General features: G+C 38.3%; 2 pseudogenes; both read left to right on the forward strand.

The window, feature by feature from the left end:
• The first annotated feature begins 1,469 nt into the window (after positions 1-1,469).
• LOC122089724 lies at positions 1,470-4,787 on the forward strand (annotated as a pseudogene).
• Positions 4,788-7,285: 2,498 nt separating this feature from the next.
• LOC122089725 lies at positions 7,286-10,230 on the forward strand (annotated as a pseudogene).
• The last annotated feature ends 507 nt before the right edge of the window (positions 10,231-10,737 follow it).

The following is a 10,737-nucleotide window of genomic DNA, read 5'->3' on the forward strand; positions in this document are numbered from 1 at the left end:
TTTCTCTGTCAACCTCTTATACTCTGAGTTGAAATCGTCTGTAATTTTGATCTCGTACAATTCCGTAAAATACCACTTTTAGAAAGTGACACGTGTATTGATACCAATGCAATGATCCATATCTGGTACAACTAATAAAATCTTAAATCAGTGAAGAGTCATTTAAATCAGATGTGGACCATTGCATTGGTATCAATACACGTCACCCCCTGAAAATGATATTTCACGGAATTGTACGAGATTGTTACAGACGATTTTTTTCCCTTATACTCCTTGTTTTTATATACACGTTCACCCTTAAGAAACAAAAGGGTTGTCAATTTTTGGAGTTAAAATAAAAAATTAATAAGAAGAAGTAAACTCCATAGAAGAGCAACTTATCATCAGCACACTCAGATGGTCTACAGATCTATAGGCAATTAGACCACTAAGGATGGAGTGTCACAATGTAACGTAGGAAGGAGTATTATTGTCTCATTATTGCGTGAGGGGGAATCTTTTGGGAATATAGTATATTTTATTTATCATTTACTTTTAAATCTTATGGTAACTATTTACTCACTAATTGGGTTCTCAACATTGAGATAGGAATTCTTATCCAATATATATATATATATATTCTTAGGAATCAAGACTCAAGCTATCATGTGGGTTGGCACCTGCTGGACTTTTGATTAATGAATATGCTTCTTCTATAACAATATACTTTAATAGGTCTTAATATATATATATATATATATATATATATTTAAGAGACTAATTGATAAGTGAAAAGATGATAAATATTTTTTTTGAATAACTGGATTATAATTGTTTTGAACTTTGAATGCAATCATAAATTATGTAGTAATTTCTCAATTTATATGTGTGTATTATCTTTTTATTTTTTATTTTTTCTTTCTTCACCTCATAATGTTTGCGCTTTTTTACCATCCCCTTTAATTCTTAACAGTTAAAATACTTTTAAAAACTTTTCTCCAAACAAATTTTTTTGGCCGTTTCAGTATTAACTATATGGTACTGATGCAGAACACTGAGTGTCTATGGGGAAATGTGATTCTCTATGTAAGTCCATATGTTAGGGTGAACATGGCAACCTTGATAGTGAGTTTCCCAAATTTATTTTATGCGTTTCTTGCTTTGGATCCGTAAAAGGTACCACTAGAAAGTCACCATGCATTCATGCAGAGGCATGATCATTGGTCATTTGTCAACCAATCATTGGACCTTTCAATAAAAGCAGAAACATGGTCATTGGTCATTCCTCTTTCACTAGGGGTGGGGTGGAGAATCCACCTTTTCCTAAGCCTAGGGCAAGTTCCACTTCCAAACAGTCCTTTCTGCCATTACAGCAAAAAAAAAAAAAAAAAAAAAAAAAAAATGCTTTTCTTCTTTAAATTAAGGTGCTAAGGTCACAAGATCTCTACCACTTCAAATTTTGGATCTCCACAGCAAGCAAGCAAGAAAACATGGGCTCTTTTGTAGTCCAGAAGCCTCATGCTGTGTGCATTACATTCCCAGCACAAGGCCATATTAACCCTATGATGCAATTAGCCAACCTTTCTTCACTCAAGAGGCTTCCATATCACCTTGGTGTTGACTGAGTTCAATCACAAACGCTTATTGAGAACCAAAGCTCCTGATGCTCTCAAGGGTTTCAGTGATTTCCAGTTCGAAACCATACCTGATGGATTGCCACCGTCTGACCAAGATGCTACACAGGATATTCCTACATTGTGTGCTTCAGTTCAAAAGAACTGCTTGGCTCCTCTTCGTGATCTACTGAAAAAGCTCAATTCCTCCACCAGTGTACCTCAAGTCTCTTGCATTGTTTCTGATGCAAACATGACTTTTTCCATAGAAGCTGCCAGGGAACTAGGCATCCCTGAAGTTCAATTTTGGACTGCCTCAGCTTGTGGTTTAATGGGCTATCTCCATTTCGATGAGCTAGCTTATCAAAAGAGGCATTGTACCACTTAAAGGTACTCTTTTTCTCAAGTATTTCTCCCTTTTAATTAATATTGTTCTTCAATTCAATCTTAGCAATGAAAGGATTGTGTCTTTAGCTTATATCATATCTTTGGCTTTTGCTCTTAATTTCATAACGATTCTTATTGGTGGGATTCATTTAGTTCTTCACTGATTACTTGTAATTTCCTAGAAGTTTTATTCTTAATACGTCCTGTGGTATTGCTTTAAATTTATTATTATTATTATTATTATTATTATTATTATTATTATTATTATTATTATTATTATTATTATTATTATTATTATTATTATTATCAAAAATGATTGAAAGGAAAAATATGGCACATTAACCAAAAAGGTTAATCATGGGAAAGATCCCAAACAACAAAATCAGAACGTGTATCAAAAAGATGAGGCATCAAAACTACGAGGGAAGAAAACAATTATCCAAAGGATGAAACAACATAATAGGGGAAGAGGAATATATGACCTTTTAGTGAAAATAATAATAATAATAGGGAGAGTGGAGATATACAAGAAAAGAATGATACATCAATAGCCATGGGATGAAAAAAATAAAACAAAGGTCCCAAGAGGAGGTAAGATGCCTATTTCTTAGAAAGTCATGACTCAAAGATCTATGGAAAGAAGTTTGTTCCTAATATCAAATGTGATTAATTTTTAGACCTGGGTAATGGTACAAGTGGAAGTAGTCAATCTTTTTTTTTTTCTTCTTTCCCATCAAATATAATGAACGGAACACCAGATACCAATATATCCAAGTAGTCACAATATGTTTTCCCATTGGAAAGTTTCAAAATTCACCACCTCTGGGTCAAAAGGGAGGATAACGGTGGAAATAACACTTATTGATACAAAATTTTTCCGAAACTGTCACAATTATTTATGGGAGAGGGATAGGTATGCCATCGATATCAAGTATGCTAGCGGATAACATCAATAGGAACACATGATGGAGTATCATTCAGGAAGGATATGGGGGTCATTTCAGAAAAAGGGAAGAGAGAGATAGACACAATGGGTATTAGCATACTTGATATCGGCGGCATACCCAACCTTTTCCCATTATTTTATATATTGTTCTTGGTTTCTTTAAATTATTCATATTTAGTGTATGTACTTGTTCATATACAAATTTGTTACAATAATTTAAAATGTTGTCTGACACCATCCTTCTCTACCCTCTCACATGGGATAGTGAAATGATCACCTCGACCCTCCCTTGAATGCCCTTGCGTGTGCATTTCCATTGCCCCGTTCTAACGCTAGTGCAAGACAGCCTGACAGCAAATCCCTTCTCTTAATTTATATATTGCTACAATTCTGTCCTTGCACTAAAGATGTATGTGACTCTTACCCACCAAATGAGAACGAAATCAGCAATGGCTATCTTGACATGCCAATTGATTGGATACCAGGCATGCAAGATATCAGGCTCAAGGATCTCCCAAGCTTTATCAGAACAACTGATCCCAATCACACAATGCTCAATTTTTCAGGACAGCAAGCACATAATTGTTTGAAGTCCTCTGCCATTATAATCAACACATTTGATGAACTAGAACACAAGGTTTTGGGTGCAATTGCAAGTAAGTTTCCTCACATATATACTGTTGGTCCACTAAAGTTGCTCAGCCAGAACATGCCTCAGACTGAATCGAAGTCGATCCCATCAAGCCTTTGGAAAGAAGACTTTGAATGCCTTGAATGGTTGGATCAAAAGGATCCTAACTAAGTTATTTATGTGAATTTTGGAAGTATCACAGTAATGAGTGATCAACACTTGAGAGAGTTAGCATGGGGGTTGGCAAATAGCAAGTATCCCTTCTTGTTAAGTTTGTCTTGAATTCTTGACCCATTTTGAAGATTGACCCGATCCGACATATTTTGATGGCGACCTGAATGGAAAATTTTCTGAGATCTGTGATGGAAGCAGAGGGCTTGGGCGGATAGGCCCAAGCCCGGAACCCATCACAGATCTCGTATGGGGGTGCGGGGGCTATGCCCCCACGGTATGGTTTGACCGGATCGACCACGACCCGATGGGTCGACCCACGTTTTTGGAGTATATATAATGTACTGTTGCTTGTTGAGAAAGTCATTATATTCTAGAGTTTTCACGCAGCTAGGGTTTCAGGGTGAGTTTTTCCTCGCCGCTGCTAGGGTGTAAATCTCTCTTCTGCATAGTGAATCGTCTTCTTCTTCGCCCGAGGACATAGCACACCACCCTGGTGTGTGAACCTCGTTAAATCTCTGTGTCGTACGGATCTATTGTCTCTTTATTATTCGTGTTTTTGGTGTTTGTTCTAACACTTCTTGTGGATCATTAGAGCTAATGCTGTAATGGGGGAATCAGTAATTTTGCCAGAGGAGTCCATAGAAGACACCAAAGATGGAGGTTTGGTGCTGAGCTGATGCCCACAAGATAAAGTTCTCTTCCATTCCTCCATAGGAGGGTTTCTTACCCATTGTGATGGAATTCTATGCTTGAAAGCATATGTGGTGGCGTGCGAATGGTGTGCTGGCCATTCTTTGCTGAGCGACAAACAAATTGCCAATATGCTTGCCCTACTTGGGGCATAGGCTTGGAGATCAACAATGATGTAAAGAGAGATGAGGTCGAAACTCTTGTTAAGGAATTGATGGAAGGTGAAAGAGGGAAAATGATGAGGAAGAAAGTCTTGGATTGGAAGGAGAAAGCAGAAGTTGCTACCAAACATGGAGGGTCTTCTTACATTAAGTTTGATAAAGTAGTCAAGGAAGTCCTTCAACCAAGTGATTGTTTTAATTTGTAAATGTAGACCCAATCTTGTTCATGTTTTCGTCCATCACACCCCATAAAATAATTATGAGATAATGTTTTCTCTGTGGGGGAGCACAGACTCCGCCATAATTTGTCTCAAATACCTTTTTATTTATCTGTAAATGTTCTGGACTAGGGTAAAACTTGTCTTTAAAAACTAACCATTAAGAAGAGGGTGTCCAAGTACCTATAAATCTTCACAGTAGACTACTCACTTCCAAGTAATAATGTAAAAGGATTACTTTATTCAGCAGTAGTAGATCTCCTGACTCAAAAGGGTATGACCCCTTGGTTTGTGAAACAAAGATGGATGGCAATTCAGGCATATTTAGATTCTATTTTGTGGAAGATCTCTCATTGATATAGGGAAGCTAACCAGGTTGCAGACTATCTGGCTAGGTCAGCGGCAAAAGAAGAGCCGTGCTCCTTGGCGCCCTCGTGGTCTACCTCGATCCAGGACCTTCTGAGAGATGATGCAAATTGCAGACCCCGTTTCAGAATGACACAGTTATTTTTTTCATTTTGGCTCCTTGTCAGGGTGTTGCTTTATTTGGTGTTGGTCTGCTTCCTAGCTCCCTTCCCTACTAATGGCAATGCTGAAGGTGGGCTTTGGAGCTAGTGGAGATATGTTTGTTATTTTCTCTAGTTTCCATTTTTTGTACATTTATTTTCTCCCCTTTTAATACAAATGACCATTTAGCGAAAAAATTAAAAATATTACTTTCTCTTTCNGTAGGGGTGTCAACGGTCCGGGTTGGTCCGGTTTCGGTCCGGTTCCACCGGTTTCGGTGTGAGTTTGGAAGTGACCGAAACCGACCCATTAAGGATTTATCGGTTTCGGTCCGGTGTCGGCTTCGGTGCGGTTTGGGTTCGGGTTGGTACCGGTTTGGATTTATTAGGTTCATTTCGGTTTGGATCGGTTTTTTAAACCGGTATGGAGCCATTAGGAAACAACCAAATGATGAATTGTTGAACTTCGGTTTCTTAAATCGATTTGTAACCGGGTTGGTTTTGGTTTTTGGTCTGGTTTGGATTCGATTTTCCATACAAATGTATACAAAACTATTCAAATTTTGATTTTTTTAATGAATTTTGGAGTGTTTCAGTTTCTTACTGGTTTGGTTTCGGTTTCGGTCTGGGTTTTGAGCCGGTTTCGGTTTGGTTTCGGGTTCATCCGGTTTTCGGTGCGGTTCGGTTTGGTTTTGGGGTTACAATACTCTAAACCGAACTGAACCAATAAGGCTTCGGTTCGGTTTGGTCCGGGTTGTTATCGGTTCGGTCCGGCCGGTTTTACCGGTTCGGTTTAGGAATTGACACCCCTACATGTGGGTTGGCACCTGCTGGACCTTTGATTAATGAATATGCTTCTTTTATAACAATATACTTTAATAGGTCTTAATATATATATTTTTTAAGAGACTAATTGATAACTGAAAAGATGATAAATAATTTTTTTGAATAACTGGATTATAATTGTTTTGAAAATGCAATCATAAATTACATAGTAATTTCTCAATTTATATGTGTGTATTATCTTTTTATTTTTTATTTTTTCTTTCTTCACCTAATAATATTTGCGCTTTTTTACCATCCCCTTTAATTCTTAACAGTTAAAATACTTTTAAAAACTTTTCTCCAAACAAAATTTTTTGGCCGTTTCAGTATTAAATATATATGGTACTGATGCAGAACACTGAGGGCCCATTTGATAACGTTTTTGTCGTTTCTGTTTTAAGAAACGGTAGAAACATAAATTTCCGTTTCTAGAAACAGAAACGGAATTGAAGGTGTTTGATAAGTCAAGTTTTTAGAAGTCGATAGTAACCAATGAAAGAATGGCCATAAGTCGTTTCCAGAAACGGCGAAACAAGTTGAACTTGTTTCGCCTGGGTCGTTTCTTGAACCATTAATAAGTAAAAATTTCTATTTCTATTTCTGAAAATAAGTAAAACGAAATAGTTTTATCAAACGCTTTTTACTCCGTTTCTGCTGTTTCTAGAAACAGAAACGACAGAAATGCGTTTCTTGAAACGTTATCAAACGGGCCTGAGTGTCTATGGGGAAATGTGATTCTCTATGTAAGTCCATGTGTTAGGGTGAACATGGCAACCTTGATAGTGAGTTTCCCAAATTTATTTTATGCGTTTCTTACTTTGGATCCCTAAAAGGTACCACTAGAAAGTCACCATGCATTCATGCAGAGGCATGATCATTGGTCATTGGTCATTTGTCAACCAATCATTGGGCAGAAACATGGTCATTGGTCATTGGTCATTGGTCATTGGTCAGTCCTCTTTCATTGGGGTGGGGTGGAGAATCCACCTTTTCCTAAGCCTAGGGCAAGTTCCACTTCCAAACAGTCCTTTCTGCCACTACAGCAAGAAAAAAAAAGAAAAAAAAAATGCTTTTCTTCTTTAAATTAAGGTGCTAAGGGCACAAGATCTCTACCACTTCAAATTTTGGATCTCCACAGCAAGCAAGCAAGAAAACATGGGCTCTTTTGTAGTCCAGAAGCCTCATGCTGTGTGCATTACATTCCCAACACAAGGCCATATTAACCCTAAGATGCAATTAGCCAAGCTTTCTTCACTCAAGAGGCTTCCATATCACCTTGGTGTTGACTGAGTTCAATCACAAACGCTTATTGAGATCCAAAGCTCCTGATGCTCTCAAGGGTTTCAGTGATTTCCAGTTCGAAACCATACCTGATGGATTGCCACCGTCTGACCAAGATGCCACACAGGATATTCCTACATTGTGTGCTTCAGTTCAAAAGAACTGCTTGGCTCCTCTTCGTGATCTACTGAAAAAGCTCAATTCCTCCACCAGTGTACCTCAAGTCTCTTGCATTGTTTCTGATGCAAACATGACTTTTTTCATAGATATTATTATTATTATCAAAAATGATTGAAGGGAAAAATATGGCACATTAACCAAAAAGGCTAATCATGGGCAAGATCCCAAATAACAAAATCAGAACGTGTATCAAAAAGATGAGGCATCAAAACTAGGAGGGAAGAAATCAATTATCCAAAGGATGAAACAACATAATAGGGGAAGAGGAATATATGACCTTTTAGTGAAAAGAATAATAATAATAGGGAGAGTGGACATATACAAGAAAAGAATGATACATCAATAGCCATGGGATGAAAAAAATAAAACAAAGGTCCCAAGAGGAGGTAAGATGCCTATTTCTTAGAAAGTCATGACTCAAAGATCTATGGAAAGAAGTTTGTTCCTAATCTCAAATGTGATTAATTTTTAGACCTGGGTAATGGTACAAGTGGAAGGAGTCAATCTTTTTTTTTTTTTTTTTCTTTTAATATGTATTTTATTTTATTTTTTTCTTCTTTCCCATCAAAGATAATGAACCGAACACCAGATACCAATATATCCAAGTAGTCACATTATGTTTTCCCATTGGAAAGTTTCAAAATTCACCACCTCTGGGTCAAAAGGGAGGATAACGGTGAAAATAACACTTATTGATATAAAATTTTTCCGAAACTGTCATAGTTATTTATGGGTGAGGGATAGGCATGCCGTCGATATCAAGTATGCTAGCGGATAGCACCAATAGGAACACATGATGGAATATCATTCAGGAAGGATATGGGGGTCATTTTAAAAAAAGGGAAGAGAGAGATAGACACAATGGGTGCTAGCATACTTGATATCGGCAGCATACCCAACATTTTCCCATTATTTTATATATTGTTCTTGGTTTCTTTAAATTATTCATATTTAGTGTATGTACTTGTTCAGATACAAATTTGTTACAATAATTTAAAATGTTGTCTGACACCATCCTTCTCTACCCTCTCACATGGGATAGTGAAATGATCACCTCGACCCTCCCTTGAATGCCCTTGTGTGTGCATTTCCATTGCCCCGTTCTAACGCAATTGCAACACAGCCTGACAGCAAATCCCTTCTCTTAATTTATCTATTGCTACAATTCTGTCCTTGCACTAAAGATGTATGTGACTCTTACCCACCAGATGAGAACGACATCAGCAATGGCTATCTTGACATGCCAATTGATTGGATACCAGGCATGCAAGATATCAGGCTCAAGGATCTCCCAAGCTTTATCAGAACAACTGATCCCAATCACACAATGCTCAATTTTTCAGGACAGCAAGCACATAATTGTTTGAAGTCCTCTGCCATTATAATCAACACATTTGATGAACTAGAACACAAGGTTTTGGGTGCAATTGCAAGTAAGTTTCCTCACATATATACTGTTGGTCCACTAAAGTTGCTCAGCCAGAACATGCCTCAGACTGATTCGAAGTCGATCCCATCAAGCCTTTGGAAAGAAGACTTTGAATGCCTTGAATGGTTGGATCAAAAGGAGCCTAACTCAGTTATTTATGTGAATTTTGGAAGTATCACAGTAATGAGTGATCAACACTTGAGAGAGTTCGCATGGGGGTTGGAAAATAGCAAGTATCCCTTCTTGTTAAGTTTGTCTTGAATTCTTGACCCATTTTGAAGATTGACCCGATCCGACATATTTTGATGGCGACCTGAATGGAAAATTTTCTGAGATCTGTGATGGAAGCAGAGGGCTTGGGCGGATAGGCCCAAGCCCGGAACCCATCACAGATCTCGTATGGGGGTGCGGGGGCTATGCCCCCACGGTATGGTTTGACCGGATCGACCACGACCCGATGGGTCGACCCACGTTTTTGGAGTATATATAATGTACTGTTGCTTGTTGAGAAAGTCATTATATTCTAGAGTTTTCACGCAGCTAGGGTTTCAGGGTGAGTTTTTCCTCGCCGCTGCTAGGGTGTAAATCTCTCTTCTGCATAGTGAATCGTCTTCTTCTTCGCCCGAGGACATAGCACACCACCCTGGTGTGTGAACCTCGTTAAATCTCTGTGTCATACGGATCTATTGTCTCTTTATTATTCGTGTTTTTGGTGTTTGTTCTAACACTTCTTGTGGATCATTAGAGCTAATGCTGTAATGGGGGAATCAGTAATTTTGCCAGAGGAGTCCATAGAAGACACCAAAGATGGAGGTTTGGTGCTGAGCTGATGCCCACAAGATAAAGTTCTCTTCCATTCCTCCATAGGAGGGTTTCTTACCCATTGTGATGGAATTCTATGCTTGAAAGCATATGTGGTGGCGTGCGAATGGTGTGCTGGCCATTCTTTGCTGAGCGACAAACAAATTGCCAATATGCTTGCCCTACTTGGGGCATAGGCTTGGAGATCAACAATGATGTAAAGAGAGATGAGGTCGAAACTCTTGTTAAGGAATTGATGGAAGGTGAAAGAGGGAAAATGATGAGGAAGAAAGTCTTGGATTGGAAGGAGAAAGCAGAAGTTGCTACCAAACATGGAGGGTCTTCTTACATTAAGTTTGATAAAGTAGTCAAGGAAGTCCTTCAACCAAGTGATTGTTTTAATTTGTAAATGTAGACCCAATCTTGTTCATGTTTTCGTCCATCACACCCCATAAAATAATTATGAGATAATGTTTTCTCTGTGGGGGAGCACAGACTCCGCCATAATTTGTCTCAAATACCTTTTTATTTATCTGTAAATGTTCTGGACTAGGGTAAAACTTGTCTTTAAAAACTAACCATTAAGAAGAGGGTGTCCAAGTACCTATAAATCTTCACAGTAGACTACTCACTTCCAAGTAATAATGTAAAAGGATTACTTTATTCAGCAGTAGTAGATCTCCTGACTCAAAAGGGTATGACCCCTTGGTTTGTGAAACAAAGATGGATGGCAATTCAGGCATATTTAGATTCTATTTTGTGGAAGATCTCTCATTGATATAGGGAAGCTAACCAGGTTGCAGACTATCTGGCTAGGTCAGCGGCAAAAGAAGAGCCGTGCTCCTTGGCGCCCTCGTGGTCTACCTCGATCCAGGACCTTCTGAGAGATGATGCAAATTGCAGACCCCGTTTCAGA

This window comes from Macadamia integrifolia, chromosome 9 (assembly GCF_013358625.1).
Source record: "Macadamia integrifolia cultivar HAES 741 chromosome 9, SCU_Mint_v3, whole genome shotgun sequence".
In the NCBI taxonomy this organism is placed as follows: domain Eukaryota; kingdom Viridiplantae; phylum Streptophyta; class Magnoliopsida; order Proteales; family Proteaceae; genus Macadamia; species Macadamia integrifolia.